The sequence below is a fragment of the Neofelis nebulosa genome, chromosome 8 (assembly GCF_028018385.1).
Source record: "Neofelis nebulosa isolate mNeoNeb1 chromosome 8, mNeoNeb1.pri, whole genome shotgun sequence".
Classification (NCBI taxonomy): domain Eukaryota; kingdom Metazoa; phylum Chordata; class Mammalia; order Carnivora; family Felidae; genus Neofelis; species Neofelis nebulosa.
Window position 1 is genome coordinate 50,575,074 of NC_080789.1, and position 20,156 is coordinate 50,595,229.

The 20,156-nt window shown below is 40.1% G+C and overlaps 1 protein-coding gene and 1 non-coding gene across 9 annotated transcripts in view; both read left to right on the forward strand.

The window, feature by feature from the left end:
- GRIP1 (glutamate receptor interacting protein 1) overlaps positions 1–20,156 on the forward strand; it is a 684,772-nt gene that overhangs the window by 421,903 nt on the left and 242,713 nt on the right. The gene's annotated exons all lie outside the window — the stretch shown is intronic.
- On the forward strand, positions 1,599–1,683 carry TRNAR-UCG (transfer RNA arginine (anticodon UCG)). Its single transcript has one exon. It is a non-coding gene; the product is annotated as a tRNA-Arg (tRNA).

The window sequence follows — 20,156 nt, forward strand, 5'->3', positions numbered from 1 at the left end:
CAGAATGGTAGTTATGTAGTGGGAGAACAGTCGATCCAAATTAGAACATATGACCAGAGTCAGAAGAATATCTTCCAAAGAACATGGATGTCTTACAACAATTAATGAATAAATTGGATCTATTAATAATGAAGTAGAGATGTAAGTACTCTTTTGCCAACAAGAAAAAGAAAGGCAGTCAGAAACCTTAAGAAGTATTAAAGCTGGACAAAAAAGTAAAAATTAAATATAAAGCAATATAAAATGTATCATGTTTTTGAACAGTTGTTCGAGAATGAACTTGACCTTTATTCTTGGAAAATTCTCGGGGTGCCTGGGTGGCTCAGTCAGTTAAGCATCTGACTTCGGCTCAGGTCATGATCTCATGGTTCTTGAGTTTGAGCCCCTCATACATAGGTCTCTGTTCTGACAGCCTGGAGTCTGTTTCAGATTCTGTGTGTCTCCCTCTCTGTCTCTCTCTCTGTCTCTCTCTGTCTCTCTCTCTCTCTCTCGCTGCCCCTCCCCAACTCATGCTCTGTGTCTTTCTCTCAAAAAAAAAATTATATTTGGAAAATTCTCCATTGAGTAGCACAGATCTAGTGACATAGAATTGCCTCTCCTGCTTTAGGAATTCTATCACATTATTTTATTTTGCAATGAATAATATTTATATAATCATAATTTTGTAGTTGTCATTTATTGGATTTTTCATTTTTATAGTCTATCTGTACAGAGAAAGCATAAAACTAAATTATAATTAGAGAAGAGAATGCACATGTTATAAACTTTTATAATATAAATATAACTATATACCTGATAAGCTTGGAGGCTTTATGGAGGAAAGTATTGGGCTACTAATGTCCTCAATTTTTGTGTAATATATTTTAAGGTACTATGTGAAGTTGACACATTAGAAGAAAACACCACAGTTAAAAAGACTGATACTATCAAATGTTGGCCTGGATACTGAAACTTTTATACGCTCTCATGGAAGTATTATTTGGAACTACTACTTTTGGAAAACTGTTATTGATACGTAACATATACATATCATATGACTCAGCTTTATAGCCAACAAAAATGCATAGTACATGACCCAAAAGATTTGTACAAGAATGGTTGTTGCAACACTATTCCTACTAACATGAGACTGGAAACAACACAAGTATCCCTTAACAAGTGAATGGATATAAATACGTAATGGCATTTAATGGCATACTGTGTGGAATTAAAAAGAGCATGCAATAAAATAGATGAATATCACAAACATAATGTTGAATGAAAGGAGCTAAATATAAAAAAGTATACAATTGATTGGTTAAAAAGTTCAAAAACGTTCATCAAGTGGAGACAGGCAGGAGATTTATGGGATGCTGGCACTGGTCTGTTTTTCTGAGCTGTGGTTCCACGAGTGTGTTTATTATTTTGTGAAGACTCATCTAGCTATTCCTTTTGATCGGTGCACTTTCTGTGTATGCACTATATTCCAATAAAAAGCTTATCTAAAAAACTAAAGTGTTAAGTACATTATTTACATTTCATAAGCATGACTTATCAAAGAACTAATGATAACTATCAAAATAGAGAGGAGGAGAAAGAAAAGTGAAGACTGACGGGGCGCCTGGGTGGCTCAGTCGGTTGAGTGTCTGACTTCGGCTCAGGTCATGATCTCACGGTCCGTGGGTTCGAGCCCCACGTCGGGCTCTGTGCTGACAGCTCAGAGCCTGGACCCCATTTCAGATTCTGTGTCTCCCTCTCTCACTGCCCCTCCCCCATTCATGCTCTGTCTCTCTCTCTGTCTCAAAAATAAATAAATATTAAAAAAAAAAAAAAACTTAAAAAAAAAAGTGAAGACTGTCTAAGTGAAACAAATGTCCCTCTTTCATAGATGGCATTGACCAATACTGCTCAAAATTGACAAGAGAAGAAATGATAACATTTATTTTGGCATTTTCAGAAATTTGGAGACTGAAACTGTAAAAAAAAAGAAATGTTCCCTATTGAGGCATAGGAATGAGAGTGAGAAATAAGGAAGGAAGCTTTTACTTTTCATCTTTTACTTTTCTTCACCATTAACATTAAAAAGAGGAAGACAAAACAAAACTAATATTAACATTGTTAATAATAACACTGCCATTTATTTCATGCTTACCATTACTGAAATACTGAAGCAGATGTTCCACTTAACTTATTTCAATTACATTTTCACACTTGATGTTCTTCACCACATTTATTAGGGTGAATTTATTAACCCAGTTATAATGATACAGGCTAAACACCAAAATACCCAATTATAATACAAAAGACATAAAACATTCAGAAAGAAAAATGTTCAGCTACTGAAAATATGTTTGTTATATTAAGGCACACTTGCATTTGAGCTCCCTAGCAGTCAAGGAGAAAAAAATAAGTTTTTATTGTGTTTATAAATCTCACTTCCTATTAAAAACTTTTGAGAGATAATCAGTACTTGGCAACAAATTCTAGCAAAAATGTACATTTTAAATGTTTATTTAACATATATTAGATACTGGGGCATCTGGATGGCTCAGCCGGTTAAGCGTCCCACTCTTGGTTTTGGGTCAGGTCATGATCTCACAGTTCGTGAGTTCGAGGCCTGAATCAGGCTCCGTGCTGTCAGTATGGAGACTGCTTCAGATTCTCTCTCTCCCCCTCTCCCTCTCTCTCTCTCTCTCTCTCTCTCTCTCCCTCTCCCTCTCCCTCTCCCTCTCTCTGTGGCCCTCCCCTGCTTGTAGTCTCTCTCTCTCAAAATAAATAAGTAAACTTAAAAAAAATTTAAATATATATTAGATACTATAATTATGTTATGGCAAAAAGAGAGTAGTTACTTTAAAAACTCATTCCTTTACTGACTCACTGTAAAACCCAAAGTCCTGATATGACATAATAATGCAGGGAAATAATTTCTTCAGGAAATGCGGGTAGTAGAATCTGGACATATTGATTTGGGGAGCATTTCCCAACCTTTATTATTCAGAAAATTAATTATGCTACATATTAATAGTTATTCCATCAAAAATAGGTTCAAGAAATGGAAAATGCAACAAACTGTAACCTCCCTTTTGTAGATCCAAAACTATATTAGCATATTAAAGACCCTTAGAAGTCCAGTAAGAAATAAAGCTAATTAATTTTGTTTAACCCAGTATTTTCCCAATTTGATAATGGGGCCTTTTTTCATTTAATACTAACACTGCAGAAACCAGAGTTTGGAAAACATTAGTTTAACTCAATACGGATTGGAACATAGTCAACATAGAAGCACCAGTCATTAGTAAGTCCCTAGACAGTAGCTTCCAAAACTCGCTGTTTCAAATATAGTCTTGGCAAGTACTAAAAGGTGAATTCTCCGAGAATTGCTTCAAGTGCCAGTATTCTCTGGTATTGTTTATAAAATTAGAGTCCTATGGTTTAGAGTTTAGAAATGCAGAAAGCATAGTTTGTGTCCTATTACAAAAAGTTAGGAGTCTGACAAATTCTGTCCTAGACATACGCCTCCCACTTTCACACAAAAATAACTACAGGGATGTCTACAGCTAGATTAAATTCCCTCCCCCACCCCAGAACCTGTCATTTCAAATAAATTCTGTGTAACCTCTAAATTCTGTGCCATGAAGCACAAAAAAGATTATTTGAATTCCTAACATTTAAAAAGCCGCTGTTACGAACTGACCGACCTAGACTCTCATACGCTGTCTAGTTTTCAATATAAGTACTTCCTGAGGAGCCTGGAAAGTTGCGTCCTCTGCAAAGTAGGCACCCCTTCCCTGGGTAGCTGAATGAGTAAATTTTGTGTATGTGGGATGGGGAGAGGTTCAGTTTTTCATTTGTATATTAGAGAATATCTGCCAAGAATACACACGTGATCATAAGGATATATTGTGTGGAATTCTTTATCTCAATAATTAATCAATACATCCTGATAATAAAACAGTGGAATGCAGTCATCTTTCAATTTGTTAGAACCTATGGGCATAATTCCAGTTGAGCACAAAACATCATCAAGTTATCTTGATAAAGGTTAACACGAAAGGGGATGCTGCACCATTTAGAATTAGAACTTGATCTGTCAAACAAGCATTCTTATCCACACTGATTCTGACAGTACGATTATGGCATACCCTTTGAAAACGTGTTAATAGCCTGGGCTTTAATCCAAGACTGTACAGCTTGACTTACAGATAGTTCCTGTTTATAGAATCAAAGGCAAAAAAGATCAATGAACATGACAAAAAGTCTTCCCTCGTCTTAGCGTGATAAAGCGAGGGTAGAACAGTAATTAACAGTGGAAACCCGGTTCCTTGATGTAAGAGAGTAGATTGAGGGACCCCGACATAGTTTTTCTTTCCTTTTTTTTTTTTAATAAATAAAATGAGTCATAGTTTTGCACTTTGGATGAAATGTAACATGGTGTCCCCACTTTGAAAGGAGAGCCCACCGTGAAGGAATGATGCCGAAGAAAGTCATTACAGAAACGGGCCTGGCAGAAGAGCTGCAGCCACATGGGACAGAAACTTAGTAATTCTTGGAGGGAAGGGTATTCTCCTGAGATTTTTTAGAATATTTAGGTAAGAGATAACAAAATTTTAAAGGGTTTTTTGGGTTTTTGTTTGTTGGTTTGGTTTTCAGTAGGCCATAAAATGTGGGAAAAGCATCATGAAGTAATTGACCTAGTCATCTAAAGAGACGTGTGCGTCTGCTCTTCCTCCTGGAGACCTCTTTGCTCAGGTTACGGGGCACAAGAATCGTGTCAGCCAGAGGTTGCTTGCAGCAATTTATTAGAACCCTTCCCCTGCCCCAAAGGAATACGTTACTCTGAAAAGATTTGAAGTTAAAGTGGTTTATGTGTGATTTCCTCCATACCTTGTTTAACTTGTATAGACTTTTGGCGGGAGAGTAGATGGGGAAATGGGGAGGGAACCTAGAAAGAAAGAGGGAGAGGAAGAAAGCGGGACTCCTGGCTCCAGCAGACTGTGAAATGGAAAAGAACAGCAAGATTAGTAGGGGCACCTGGGTGGCTCAGTCGGTTAAGCGTGCGACTTCAGCTCAGGTCACGATCTCGCGGTCAGTGACTTCGAGCCCCGCGTCGGGCTCTGGACTGATGGCTCGGAGCCTGGAGCCTGCTTCCGATTCTGTGTCTCCCTCTCTCTCTGCCCCTCCCCCGTTCATGCTCTGTCTCTCTCTGTCCCAAAAAAATAAATAAACGTTAAAAAAAAAAAAAAAAAAAGATTAGTAGATACCAGTTAGCCCTAGTTGGAGGGGAAACCGCCCCAGAAGGACATTTTGAATAGAATAAATCCAGATCTTTTCCAGCCTGGTGCCGAATTTGAAACACAGAGCAATGAACATGTTTTGGGTGATTGTTTTCTTAAATCTCCCAAGGGGATATGCAATTAATGTCATTCTACATGCATAAGAGTGTGACTGTCTTAGAATATTAGGTCTTGGGGCGCCTGGGTGGCTCGGTCGGTTAAGCATCCGACTTCGGCTCAGGTCATGATCTCGCGGTCCGTGAGTTCGAGTCCCGCATCGGGCTCTGTGCTGACAGTTCAGAGTCTGGAGCCTGTTTACGATTCTGTGTCTCCCTCTCTCTCTGCCCCTCCCCTGTTAATGCTCTGTCTCTCTCTGTCTCAAAAATAAATAAACGTTAAAAAAAATTTTTTTTAATTAAAAAAAAAAGAAAGAATATTAGGTCTTAAATCTCTTACTGAACCCAGAGTGAGAAAGGTACATTGCGACTTATGGGAAGGAAAAGATCCTTGCTTTATCTGAATATTATTTGGCCGAAATTCCACTGTTCAACTGACAGGTGTGGCGACATCTTAGAAGAGTTATATGACATGCTAAAGATTAATTTTGGGTTGAATTTTATTTAAGTTATCTCAAGGGCAGAGATGGAGAGAAAAAGAGCTTGGTAGTTATAGACATAGGATACTGGCCATTGTAAAGGCTTGAGTTGGTACTTGAGTAATGCTTAATGTAAATCCAAACGGGAACTCAGAAAGATAATAGTTTGGAAGGAAGAAAATGTATAGATGATCTCATCTTTTTTATTTTTTTTATTTTTAGAGGTGGGGACGGGTGAGGGAGAGAGAGAGAATCCCATGCAGTCTCCACACCCAGCACAGAGCCTGATGCAGGGCTCAACCTCATGACCGTGAGATTATGACCTGAGCCACAATCAAGAGCTGGACACTTAACCGATTGAGCCACGCAGGTGCCCCTATGATCTCACCTTTTCTATAACTTTAGTGAAATTTTAGACAAAACTGTGTGTAAAATATATGTTATGTAGTATCTGGTATTGAAATAAAGTTTGTCTGAGGTTCTGATGAAGATGATGATGAATTTATTCTAGACTGGGCTGTCCCTAAGTCAGTTGTAAACAGTATTAGATACGGTTTGTTTTGGTTTCTTTCCCACCTCTCCTATTTTTTCCAGAGGCTGACCAGGGTTTCATTTGCACAAGACGTTGCTCTCAGAGCTAGTGGGGTTTTCCTTGTGATGGTGGTGGTTGTTTTTGAGAGAAGTAGTTTCTGCTTTGAGAAATCAGTTCCTAGGGACTTTAATTGTTTCACTGTTCCAGGACTTGACCTTTTACACTGGGAATTTCAAATGAGTAAAATCTCCTCAAGATTCGTATCTCCAGAGGCAGATCTTTAAACTCTGGCCAGCTGATACTGGGTACAGGAAGTTCAAATCAGCTACATAGTTTGCTTCCTACTCTTAAGGGCAATTCAGCTTTCAGATTACCATATAGAGGCCACTTTTCCCCCAAATATTACTCAATTTCTGTAAGTCATGAATTTTTCATCACAGCTATAAACTTGAACATATTTCTATGTTTCTACAGATCTGCATATTAAACTTTTATTTTCCTAAAAGTTATAGCATCCATCTCAACTTCAATATTTATGTATGTTCAGAGTATAACTAGTGACTTATGTAGGGAGATCAGATGAGGTACATATGTATAATCTATAATATATACATATATACATATATATATGCATATAATACATATATAGTACATATAATACATGTGTATATAATTTTGCATATTGATGGATACACATACATACACACAAAACATGTACACACAAATATATTGGACACTCTGAAAAAATACATTTACTTTCTCTGTACCTAAACAGCCATTACTATAAAGGGCATGGCCCATACCTTGCTCCTCTCAGTAACCCCAGCACCTAGCCAAATGCCTACAAGATATCAAGCAATCAATAAATGTAAATATATAAATAAATAAAATTGAATTTATAATAAATTAATAACAGCTCTATTCACACATCTTCCCGAAAACAGAAATGTGTTAGAACGTGTTACCATATGAAATAGTGGGCTGAAAATGGCTTGAGAAATGTATGTGAAAGAGCTTTGTAAAATTTTATATAAATATTGTATAGTGTTAATGTTCCTATAAAATATAAACATCTGAAGGGTTATAATTGTAATTTTTACTAATAGACCCTGGATTAATAATCAGCAGTTGGTACTAGTTGTTAGCAAGGAATAAGTTCTAGATTTAAAATACCAGTGAGGGCGCCTGGGTGGCTCAGTCAGTTGAGCATCCAACTTCGGCTCAGGTCGTGATCTCGCGGTTTGTGAGTTCGAGCCCCATGTCGGGCTCTGTGCTGACAGCTCGGAGCCTGGAGCCTGCTTCTGAATCTGCATCTCCCTCTCTTTCAGCTCCCCCCCCTCCGTTCACGCTCTGTCTCTCCTTCTCTCTCTCTCAAAAGTAAATAAACATTAAAAAAAATTTTTTTAATCAATGAGAAAAAGCCTGGATAGCTCAGTCGGTAGACCATCAGACTTTTAAAATATCAATAAGGATAATGCATAGATTTAATTATTTTTCTTTCTTGCCTCAGACAGCATTAAATGTTTATCTGTGACTGAGGAAGAATTTGATAAATATTCTAAGACTAGGATGTTGCCATTATTTTGAATATGTAGGCACAGCATTATAAGAGGTGGTGCGGTATGTTATGGTATTGATCTCATTTTAGGGTATGAAGGCTAGAGATCATTTTAGTAGAGTTAAGGGTTGAAGATATATGAGGATAATTCTAATGAGGACACAGTATCGACTCCTTAGCCTCAAAGACGGCCAACAGTTCACCAGGGCTGAGGCTACTGAATCCTATGCAGCTTAGGCACCAGCATGGCAATCATAAAAAAACATCAGATAATTTATTCCCTCCCCACCTCTTCCCCCACCACCCCCCCGCCCCCACCGGAGCAGCATGAACATTGATTTACTTTTACAGCAAACAGAATCATTTTAGTAGAAAAACAATCCTTTGTTTATTTTATGTGTAGAACCTGTGTGTTAACTTGAGATATATTTGGGGAGTTTATACTAGGGAAGACCATTTTTCTGGGCTAAAAGCAAGGTAGAGCTTTGTTTTCTTTTTCACTAGAGAGATTTTACAGGAGAATTGCATGCCAACAATTCACCAAGAGTTAACAGTTATTGAGCCTCTAGTGAGTACATGGAACAAAGCTGGGTCCTTCAAGGAATATATCTTTTAAATATCCATGTTTAGAGCACATACTGGATACACTGTCAGAATGAACAACCATTTGAAAAGAGAAATAATTGCTTTCTTAGATTGAATTCAGTGTACGTATATAGTTTATATCAAATTAGAATCTATACAGAGACTGGTACATGTGTTCTTTTTTAGCAGCTTATAAAATGAAAATAGTACATTAATATTCACATCCTCAAGGATTGTGTGGCACTGTATTACACACATGGGGAAATGTAGCTTTTAAAATGCTTTGTTTTGAAGGACATAAAGCAAAGTTGTTTTTAAAATGTTGGGGTGCCTGGGTGACTCAGTCGGTTAAGCATCTGACTCTTGATTTTGGCCCAGGTCATGATCTGATGGTTCGTGGGTTCAAGTTCCCCATCTGGCTCCGTGCTGACAGTGCAGAGCCTACTTGGGATTCTCTCTCTCCCTCTCCTTCTCTGTCCCACCTCTCTCTCTCTCTCTCTCTCCCTCCCTCAAAATAAATAAAATTTTTAAAAAGTAATGTACAATGGCAGCTTCATTCGTTCATTCACAAGTATTTATTGAGCATCTGCTAAATGTGAGATAAAATTCTGGTTGGTGGGAGTTTACACAGCAGTGAACATCACAAGTGTTGTCCTTGCATCAGTGGAGCTTAACTTCTCATGGTAGAGTCAGACAATAAACAAATGCACAAATAAATGCATACTCTTAGTGTTATGCAGAAAGTTAGAGGAGGATGTGGGGTTCGAGAGTGAAGGAAAAGGCCCTATTTGAGGTAGGATTGTCAGGGATGGCCTGTCTGATGACATTATATTTGAAAGCCAAGAACTGAAAGCCATGGGAATATCTATCCAGGGGAAGAGTGTTCTACATAGAGGGAACAGCAAATGCAAAAGCCCCTAAGTTGGAATGACCTTGGTGTATATGTTTCATCAAGGGAACAATATTGTTAGAGCACAGTAAGCAAAGCACAGAGTTCAGGAGCTCTTTTTTACATGAGGGATTTTAAGTTAATTATTTATCATATGCATATGTAGTCACACTTCCAAAATACTCCACAGAGGCATAAATTACAAGAATACAAGACTACACGTTTATTTAGTACCATACTTACCGGGCATTTCTTCACATATACAAGGACCATTTCTTTTTTCTTACTTTTTTTTTTTTTTTTGAGAGAGAGAAAGAGGGAGAGAGAGACAGAGAAAGAGCACAAGCGGGGAGGGGCAGAGAGAGGGAGAGAGAGAATCCCAAGCAGGCTCCATGCTGCCAGTGCAGAGCCTGATATGGGGCTCGAACTCACAAACTGTGAAATCATGACTTGAACCAAAACCAAGAGTTGGAGGCTTAACCAACTGAGCCACCCAAATGCCCCTATAAGGGCCATTTCTAGCTGCAAAGAGAGCCTTCACCCAGATCCACTGTCAACATAGAGTTTATTTTCAGGAGAGGGAGTGCGGTGGGATAGGGGCAGACAGAGAGGGGGACAAAGATCCAAGTGGGCTCCAGGCTGACAACAGCAAGCCCAATGTGAGGCTTGGATCTCACAAATCGTGAGATCATGGCCTGAGCCGAAGTCGGATGCTCAACCGACCAAGCCACCCAGGCACCCTGGCTGCATTAAGTTCTCAAAGCAATTTGCTAATTGATAGTGTCAACAATGCATGTGCATTGTTTCCATTGTTCTTCTTAATATCTTTTGTATCTACCTTTCTGGGGGGGTTTCTGTATTAATATGCCAATCAAAAATTCCTCATCATATACATTAACTATTGAAATAATTATGTACCATTCATTTCATCAGTAAGTACCTTTTAAAATCAAGAATTTGCCATCCTAGGAGTTTAGTGGGAAGGAATCCCCTTACTAGGGTGAGAGAAGACGGAAAACTATTCACTTATAAAATTGAAGATATCTTTTGTTTCTGTAAGAACCAAAATTTAAGTTGAATCCCAAAAACAAGTTCCTTTTTAAAAATATTTAAGAGTAAACCTTACAATCACCGAAAACAGAGTTCCCCCTGGTTTCTCAATGATGTGGCTATCTGCTGTTTTATCCAAGTATGAAGATTTTATTAGTTTATTTTGAAATGTTTATTGACTTTTGAGAGAGAATGAGAGGGGTGGGGACAGAGAGAGGGAGACAGAGGATCTGAAGCAGGTTCTATACTGACAGCAGAGAGCCCGAAACAGGGCTAAAACTCTCGAACCCTGAGATCATGACCCAAAGTCGGGCACTTACCTGACTGAGCCACCCAGGTGCCCCAAGATTTTACTAATTTTCATGGCAGTTTGGCACATGTGAAATACGGCAAGATATCTTTAAAATGCAGTGAAAGAAACTGTTAAGGCTGGAAATAAACCCATATAAACATGGGATGAGGGATGTACAGCTTTTAGAATCTGCTTCTCCTCCACTTCTAAGCTTGGAAAAAAATTACTCTCTAATCAAAGACCATTTTTCCTTAATAAGAATAACCATCTATTGATGTAAAGGGACCTGAAAGGACTTAATTCATTTGAGCAGAAGATTGGAGTAAAGCTCAAATAAAGTATCATTTTCAGCCACAAGGACTCCCCACTTAGCACCTTATAACTCCTGGTCCCCACCACCTTTTCTAATGCTGTACTCTGTCCAGCTTTGAGGATTGGGTACCAAGGTGACTCCCAAGGACAGAAGTGTTCTGCTTCTCTGGGAGTCCTCCTGAAGTCCGAGAGTGACTTTTCCTGGGGATCACACCCTATGCTGCCTTTGACTGAGAAATTGTTATTAGAGAATCGTCTCACATCATTAAAGATGGCAATGTGATGAGGGGAGTCTGCCATAGCTAGCGTTAAAATGAACCACTCCCAGGGCGCCTGGGTGGCTCAGTCAGTTAAGCATCCGACTTCGGCTCAGGTCATGATCTCGCGGTCCGTGAGTTCGAGCCCTGCGTCGGGCTCTGTGCTGACAGCTCAGAGCCTGGAGCCTGTTTCAGATTCTGTGACTCCCTCTCTCTGACCCTTCCCCGTTCATGCTCTGTCTCCCTCTGTCTCAAAAATAAATAAATGTTAAAAAAAAGAAAAAAGATTAAAAAAAAAATGAACCACTCCCATATTTTCTTATTTAAATCAAAATCATACAAATTTCAGTTTTTAGAATTAACATATGTGCTGATAACAAGCTCTGTTAGAGTCATGACTGCTCCTGTTGGGCAGTCTAACAGAGAAAATGGAAATTAAGAGGGTTTCCTGGAACCCTCTTTTAATTTTTTAATGGAAATTAAGAGGGTGGACTGACTTCCATTCAGGTCCTGATCTCATGGTTTGTGAGTTGTAGGAGCCCCATGTCAGGCTCTCTGCTGTCAGTGCAGAGCCCGTTTCAGATCCTCCGTCTCTCTCTGCCCCTCCCCTGCTTGTGCTCTTTGTCTCAAAAATAAACACAACATAAAAAGAAGAAGAAGAAGAAGAAGAAGAAGAAGAAGAAGAAGAAGAGGAGGAGGAGGAGGAGGAGGAGGAGGAGGAGGAGGAGGAGGAGGAGGAGGAGGAGGAAGGAGAAGGTTTCCAGGTTATTAGGGAGGCTTTTCTATTGGGATGAACACTGTGTGAAAATAAATACTGAAAAGCTGAAGCTCCTTTCTTTATAGTTCATGTAAAAAATATTATATTCTAAAAGTATCTGAGGAGGGAGGGTTGGATTGCTCACCAAAATGTCAATAGAATCGACGTATTTAATATTTATGTAATAAATAAATACGTGCCGTTCCCCGTGACCTAGACTGCCTGACCAGGAGACGCTGTTTGTGTGCACCATTATGTGTTGAACATCTAAGGATATGTAGTCTTCACTTTTGCAAAGAAATGTGTTCTCTCCAGCTTTGTGTGAAGCACTGGGCCCTGTCAGTCCCTCTCTGTTTTTTCCTCTTTCTTAGAGGCTAGAATACACTGAAATATTTCCTACCGTATGAAAAACAACCGTGCAAGCAATAATCCGTCGTAACTGACAATTGGCCTGGGGGTCAGAACTGCAGGGGGAGGTGTTGGTATCATGCTGGAAACATACGGCCCATTTAAAGGTTACTGCAGCCACTCACCTCGATTGTTGCCAGGAAGAAGTACAAGCCAGGCGTTGTGCAAGCCAGTACAAGAAGTACAAGCCAGGTACTTAGATGTTGCAATAAGAGCAAGGTATCTGTTTTGTGTTGTTTTTTTTTAATTGGGAAATCTCACAATCTAAAAATGTTGGTTCTATGAAAAAAAAATACCGTGCTAGTTAATAAAGTTCACTTATAGTTTAAATTCACCTGTGGTTTCCTTTTTCCAAGCCGTGCATTGCAGACTTTACAGCAAGAAAAGGGCAGGGGGGAAGAAAGCTGCATTCATTCATTTAGCCAACGTTCATGGAGTATCGCATCATGATTGGTGCTACGGTACTTTCAAAGATAAGTAACACAGGGTCATTGTACTCAAGACCTCAGGGTCTAGGGGATGCCTTGTCCTTCCTGGAAAATAAAGCTGTGCTCACAGTTCAGTTATTCTCTGTATGTTTATAGGCTTCAAATCAGCACCTCTAGTTTTAATCTCTCGCCTGACCTTCAGTATATCTAACCTCCCTCAAATATGATATATCAATAAACTAGGTCTACCTGTATCCACATCAGTATGTGTTCAAAGCATAATAGTGAGGGAAAAGAAGAAATAAAAAGATGGCAAGAAATATGCCGAAGGATTTTATGTGAATTGGTAAGGCACGGAAAACAGTAGTATATATTATAGGAGCATCCAATTAAAGGAAAAGTATAAAAACCTCCACAGCTGAAGGATAACAACACCCAGTTGAGGATAGTGGTTGCCTCTGGGGGAAGAAAGAGGGAAATGAGATAGAGATGTTGGTCTGGAGTTGCATCTGGAACACTTTATTTCTTTAAAAATATCTGATGCAATTTTGCTAAAATGTAAGCGTTTGTTAAATCTTGATGATGGGTAGTAAGGCATCCCATGTTTTCTTCATCTTCCTGCTTATAGTAAAATAAAATGAGAATGCTTAAAAATAAAATAAGAATGTGAAATACCAGCATCACTAAATTAGATTTTTTTTTTCTTCATTCCCGAGGGAATGCCTTTTCTCATTTTCACCATTGCTTTAGTGGCACCAGCCTCCCAGACTTGAGATATTTAAATTTTCCCTCTTGTTTATCCCCAGTGGCTAACCCAATCTGTTACTTATGGAATCTACCTTAAACCGTCTCTTTCCATTTTTCTTGAATCATTATGGCACAAACATCATTCTGTAACATCTTAACTACCCTCAACACCTCCTGAAATGTCTGGCGACTACCCCATTCCCTCTCTATTCCTTCCTGCACAATGCTGCCACCTCTTTCATCACAGCTTCGCCTGCTCCCGTTGTTCACAAGTCACATTAACTTCTCTTCCTGGCCCTAGGGCGTCACCATAGTTTGGCCCCATCTCAATATATAAAGCATGTCTCCCTTTCCCACAATTTCCAACCTCTCTCATCAACCCTCCAATAACTCCTAGAAAGCCAGGACCATTCCACATTGAATCACTTCCATGATTTCGCCTATGTGGTTCTTCCTCACGAAATGCCCCTTCCCTTTCTACTTTCCCAGAATGTCTTCCCACAAGTCCGATTCAAATTCCACCTCTTCTTTAGGATTGGACCTATGTCTTTGTCCTTATCGTATTTTTGGCGTGGATTGTTTTCACTGTGGTATGATATTACGCTTCTTGTTTGCAAGTTCATCTCAGGTGGAAGTTTTCCTTTGGTTATTGTTGTTTTGCTTGTTTTGCTTGTTGATTTTTTTTTCCCCTTTCCTCAAGGTCGCCTCTCCTTGTCCCAACTTCTTGTAGTTGTCTTTTTTTGTCCTCCTGGGTCCAACCATTGAGAAGCTGGTTTTTATGGGACTGTTAGGGATTCTTTTCCCGTGTTTGAGAGAGTTTAAATCTAGAGCCGAGGTTTGGTAGCTATGCTCCTTCCCTCCTCCCCAGCCAACTAGCGATCACAGTCCTGGGCAGTGGTCGAAGCATTTTCAGCCTCTGCTCACTGGCAGGGATGCCAGCTCGCTGTCGCAGGTGATGATCCTACATCCATAGGCATCCTGCATCCATGGACTTTTAGTCTCCATTCTCTCTGATTCTGTGTGTACAGTCTGGGTCCACTCCTGAACTCAGTGGGCCACCCCTATATCTACCCAGTGGTGTACATTTCAGTTCAAAGTGTCATTCAAAGAGATACTTGTCTAAGTGTGGCTGTGCTCCCTTAGCTTTGCTTTAAATTTTCATTGCCATGTGTCAGGTATGAGCGGGAGAAACAATCCTCTTGGAAAGGGCTTACGATAAATCTGCCACATCCTTTTTTTTTAATGTTTATTTTTTAATTTATTTTGAGAGTGAGAGAGAGAGAGAAGGAGGGAGAGAACAAACAGGGTAGGAGCAGAGAGAGAGGAAGAGAGAATCCCATGCTGTCAGCATGGAGCGCAACGTGAGACTCAACTTCACAAACCGTGAGTTCATGACCTGAGCCGAAATCAGGAGTCGGTCACTTAACCCACTGAACCGCACAGGCGCCCCAAATCTGCCACATTCTTATAGCAAATAGTTTCTTCCTTTAGGTCAAGCATGGGTCAATAACTTCCTGGGTTCGATACACTCTCCGTGACATAAATGCTGACATGCCAAGGTGTGGAAGGAACTGCAGAAAAGGATAAAGCTTCTACTACATCAGATTAATAAATGGAGGAACTGCTAATCCAGAGATGATAGATTGTTCACTGATTCTGTTTCCCGAATTAGTATTCACTCTAGGTGATACTTTTAGGAGATAGGCGGGCCAGTACAAAATCGTTAAATCCTCTGTGAAAACATTAACTGTTCAGCTTATGGGGTACCTAAAGTTTGTAAAGTTTAGTAGCTTGCTGTTTGGCCACACAGATGCTTGGAAAATTATAATAGGGTAGTGGTTGGATTCATTATGCTAATACTTTGAGGAAGGAGATTTGTGGGGGCTTTTAATTCCCTTTTCAATTGGGAAACTCTGTGAAAATTATATGTGCAAACAGAACCTGTGATCTAGAAACACTGTCAAGGAATCCAGGGACCCAGCTCGTTCCAAGAGCAGCAAAGCCATCACACAGGTACTAGCTACAACTCATCGGGCCCAATATAATTGTGAGCACAAAAAATTATCCAAGAACAACCAAATGAAAACACGCCAGGTTTTGTTTTGTTTTGTTTTGTTTAAATACTCTTCTTTGCCTCTGGAATCTTTCAAGTAAAGCAACTGGCATTTCTACTTCACAGATCAAACAAACTAGAGACGAAAAGCGTGTGGCCTGTTTTATAACCCTCATCTACGCCTTTCTCCCATGTGTGAGGCAGACCTAGGCCCCAAAGAAAGTTCCAGGTAACAGCCTCTGAAGTGGAAATCTCTCACCAGATTCTAAGAGGAAAGGCTAGACGTCTCATTAGTCACATCAGGCCACACAGGGCAGAAGCCCGTGGGGAGAGAGGGACACATCAGCTTGCCGGCGACATACTTTGCCCAGCACCCTGTGTCCAGTGCCACCTGTGGAATCTCAAACTCACGTTTCTCTCTACCATACATTAGAATCTCCGTGCAGTCAAAGGCATCCCCGACATTTCCTCGTTTTTCTCTATAGGGCTTGCGTCTAGGAGTATTTTAATAACAATTTATCTCACCTCCTTTGATTTTGTGTTAAGAAATGTCTTCCATTTTTCCCGAAAGGTGGAACACTTCTCTTCTCTTCACTGGAAACATACGACCCGGAACCCCCCCTTCCTAATTTCCAGGTGCCACCACCACGGCTGAGAAAACCCTTAAAATACAGAGTGCGGCATAGGGCTCCCTTCCTGATTCTAGTATTTTTTTTCCTTAATAACAACAATGTATTCAGAGGCGATGGATGATATTATTTAGCTCAGAAAGCATGAGTAGAAACTCCCCTTTGCTCCTCCTTACAGTTACGTCCATAGAGATTTCCAGCAAGCAAAGGAATTTTTTCCTCATTACCCAATATAGTAACATTTCACTTAATGGGTTGCCAGTGTGCCGGTGAATGGTTACAGGCCTACAGACACAATCCTAATGTGGTTGTTTGCTGTTTTCCCCCAATTAGTCATGGTGTATTAAAGTGAATAAAATCTTTTAAAGTCTTTTTGGCAGCTATTTTTGCAGAAGCTCTCACATCCACATTAAGAGAACAATAATCGTGACTATTCTGATTTGGAAATAAAGAGAAATTGAAAACGGGTTTTTTTGCGGGGGGGGGGGGGGTTGCAAACCACTAAGTGACAGAGGGAGAAAAGCAATCCCTAGAGCGGAACGTAAAAACTCTTAAAGCTTAAGATTTAGGAAATAATTTAAATTTTGCTGATGCCTCTCCTCCAGCCTCAGGCTTCCTAGGCTCTACAGAAGATTCTAGGATGTGGAATGAATCAAGTATCGATCCTGCTTTGGGATAATCCTTTCATCTATGGGATGTGAATGTAAGGAGATTAATGGTTACAATGAATGAAATTCTAGGTTTCTCATTTTGGAGCTTATTATTCTAAAGTTGCTACACGACTGCTTGACTGGGCAGGGTACAGTCCCCTAAAATCACAAAATTACAGGCATCCCAATGGGAAATGGATGTTCTGGCAGGAGGACCTATCACACTTAGGTGATCTATACTAACACACACTAGGCAATCACAATGATACCAACAGCAGACTGTTTAATGAGCAACTTCCATGTGTATTAGGCATTTTTTTAAGTGTTACCCATAGTATCCCCTTTAATCATTATATCAGGGCTGGCAACTGGTTATTACCATTTTAGAGATGAGGACGTTTGGGGACAGAGAAGTTAAATTGTTTGCCCAAAGTCGTGCTGCTTGATGTGAAACTGGTGAGTGTGGTTCCTTATGTATATAGGGGTTACCAGGTGGGTTTGTAAAAGAATGTGACACAAACCCGCAATAAGCTGTTAGTCTGAAATATTACATACCCCAAACTACAAAACACACGAGGAGCACCAGTTTATGGTTTCGCTCATCGGTTACCATCTACCAGATTACTAGCAGACAACCCTCGAAGAGAGTATTCTTGATCTGTAAGGTCCCGTGTGTTGCAAACGCTGGTGTCTTCTCCAGTCCTTTCTCAGTAATTAAGATCAGCCTGGATTTTAGAATCTGAATAGTTAATAATAGTGACCCTATGTGCAAGCTAGGCTTCAAAGAAGGTATTACTTGTCACAGTATCTGGTGCTTAAGGGAATGTATGAAGTGTTTCCATTGGGTGCTTTGTACTGAGAAAACTTAAGGTGCATTGCAGTGACTATTCTACTAAAATTCAAATTCTGAAGCATAGCATGTTTTACAGCTTGATCTTTGAGGGCTCAAAGTTTCATCAGAATCAGACTGACACCAGAGAAGATAATCTCTCTCTAGTAAAATACGTTTTGTTTGCTTACTAAATTTCTTGGACAAAGCTCGTAAGATTCAGGAGTATTTCTGTCCCGATGCTTCCTGTCTCCCTCAAGCATCCTGTGATATAGCTAGCATAGATGGACGCTGGCTAGTAAGGTATCCCATTGGCCAGATGACCCAAGTAGATTTTCAAAAGCACGAGTGCCTCAGGGACTTCAGCTGGGGTACAGATTTCTGGTGGCTGCAAAGGCGAGGTCAGATACTGTCCATTGGATTTGGAGCTAACCGCCATGATGCAGAAGGAAGGAGTGGCCAGGAGAGTCTGTGTTTTACTCAGCCGTTCTTGGGGGAAGATAGGCCCGTGGTAGACATGCGGATGTGGCGGAAGGAATATGAGCTTTGAAGCTTTAAGTCTCAGATCTGTTACTCACTAGATCTATTCCCTCAGAGCACTCGAAAAGCTCTCTGTGGCTCAATTTTCCTTTTCTGTAAAATAGCCCCAATACCTGGCCCTGAAGCTCTCATCCCTTTGGCCATACGGCAGAGAATATAGTATTTCCATCCTCTTCTCTCACTGCCTGACCACCCACAAAAATTAGATATATTCCTTCCTCTCTACATGCATACAGGTTTTTTCTATTTCAGTATCTTTAATTATGTTGTTCCTTCCTTCTAAAATATCTGTTTTCCTCATTTCTGTGTGTCTGAATGCTACCTCTTTTGCAAGTCCTGGTTTAAATATTCTGTCTGAAATGAGACTTTCCCCAATTCTTTCAAACATAAGCGATTTCTCTCTTCTCTGTATTCCAGCCACTCTTGGGGGTGCTTGATGGCATTAGCATGTCCTTTCTTGGGCTGCTCTCATTTATATGCTGCCTTTGTCTTTCCTACTGGACTGTAGGCTTCTTGTGAGGGAAATCAAGTCCAGTCCGTCCCTGTATCCCTATGCGGTGCTTAGCACGGTTCCTTACACATTGGCAGTCAATAATTGTGTGTTTGATTGAATTGAATGAAAGAGGGAAACTGAACTTTGTGCAAATCTCTGGACCTTTCTCCCTGCCCAGGACTGAGGGCCTCAGCTTCTTGGACTGAGCCTGATATAACCTGAAGTGATAAGGGAAACAGAGCTAATGATTTTCTCTAGTCCTACTTATCATCTTCTATATGCTTCAGGAATCTGTTGCCCCCTGGTAGATAGATGTACTCTGAGGTTTTATAGATTGAATACATTTTTTAAAACACTATCAAAGAGAATGGAGCCAGACCAACTTCAAACATGAAATTGCCAGGGGAAAAATATACAGACAATCTCCATTTTGTTTGATTTATAGTTAGGAAATTATTGATTCTTTTTTCCTCTCTTAGTTATTGCATATGGTCATCTCGCCTTTTTAAACTACCAGAGTATTCATTCGTTTCTTTGCTGAGCCTCTATGAGTGAGAAATAGGTGAAAAACCAAGAGAATGAATTTGCACATTGCCATGTGTATGATAAAATGGAAGCCACAATCAGCTGAAGTTTGTAACTGGTGCTCACTCACCAGGATTATCAACACATCTTACACATTGATTTTTCCCTCTCTGTTGTTTTAGAAATATGTGATTAGCAAGTTTCCTTTACAGTGTTATTCGTGCAATTAGGTGACATAGAAAATGTCTTTAAGGGGCGCCTGGGTGGCTCAGTCGGTTAAGCGTCCGACTTCAGCTCAGGTCACGATCTCGCGGTCCGTGAGTTCCAGCCCGGAGTCGGGCTCTGGGCTGATGGCTCGGAGCCTGGAGCCTGTTTCCGATTCTGTGTCTCCCTCTCTCTCTGCCCCTCCCCCGTTCATGCTCTGTCTCTCTCTGTCTCAAAAATTAAAATAAACGTTAAAAAAAAATTTAAAAATAATAAAAAAAAAAAGAAAAAAGAAAATGCCTTTAAATCTCCAGTTAAGGAGAGTGTGATGCTAAGTGAAATAAGCCATACAGAGAAAGACAGATACCATATGTTTTCACTTTTATGTGGATCCTGAGAAACTTAACAGAAACCCATGGGGGAGGGGAAGGAAAAAAAAAAAAAAGAGGTTAGAGTGGGAGAGAGCCAAAGCATAAGAGACTCTTAAAAACTGAGAACAAGCTGAGGGTTGATGGGGGGTGGGAGGGAAGGGAGGGTGGGTGATGGGTACTGAGGAGGGCACCTTTTGGGA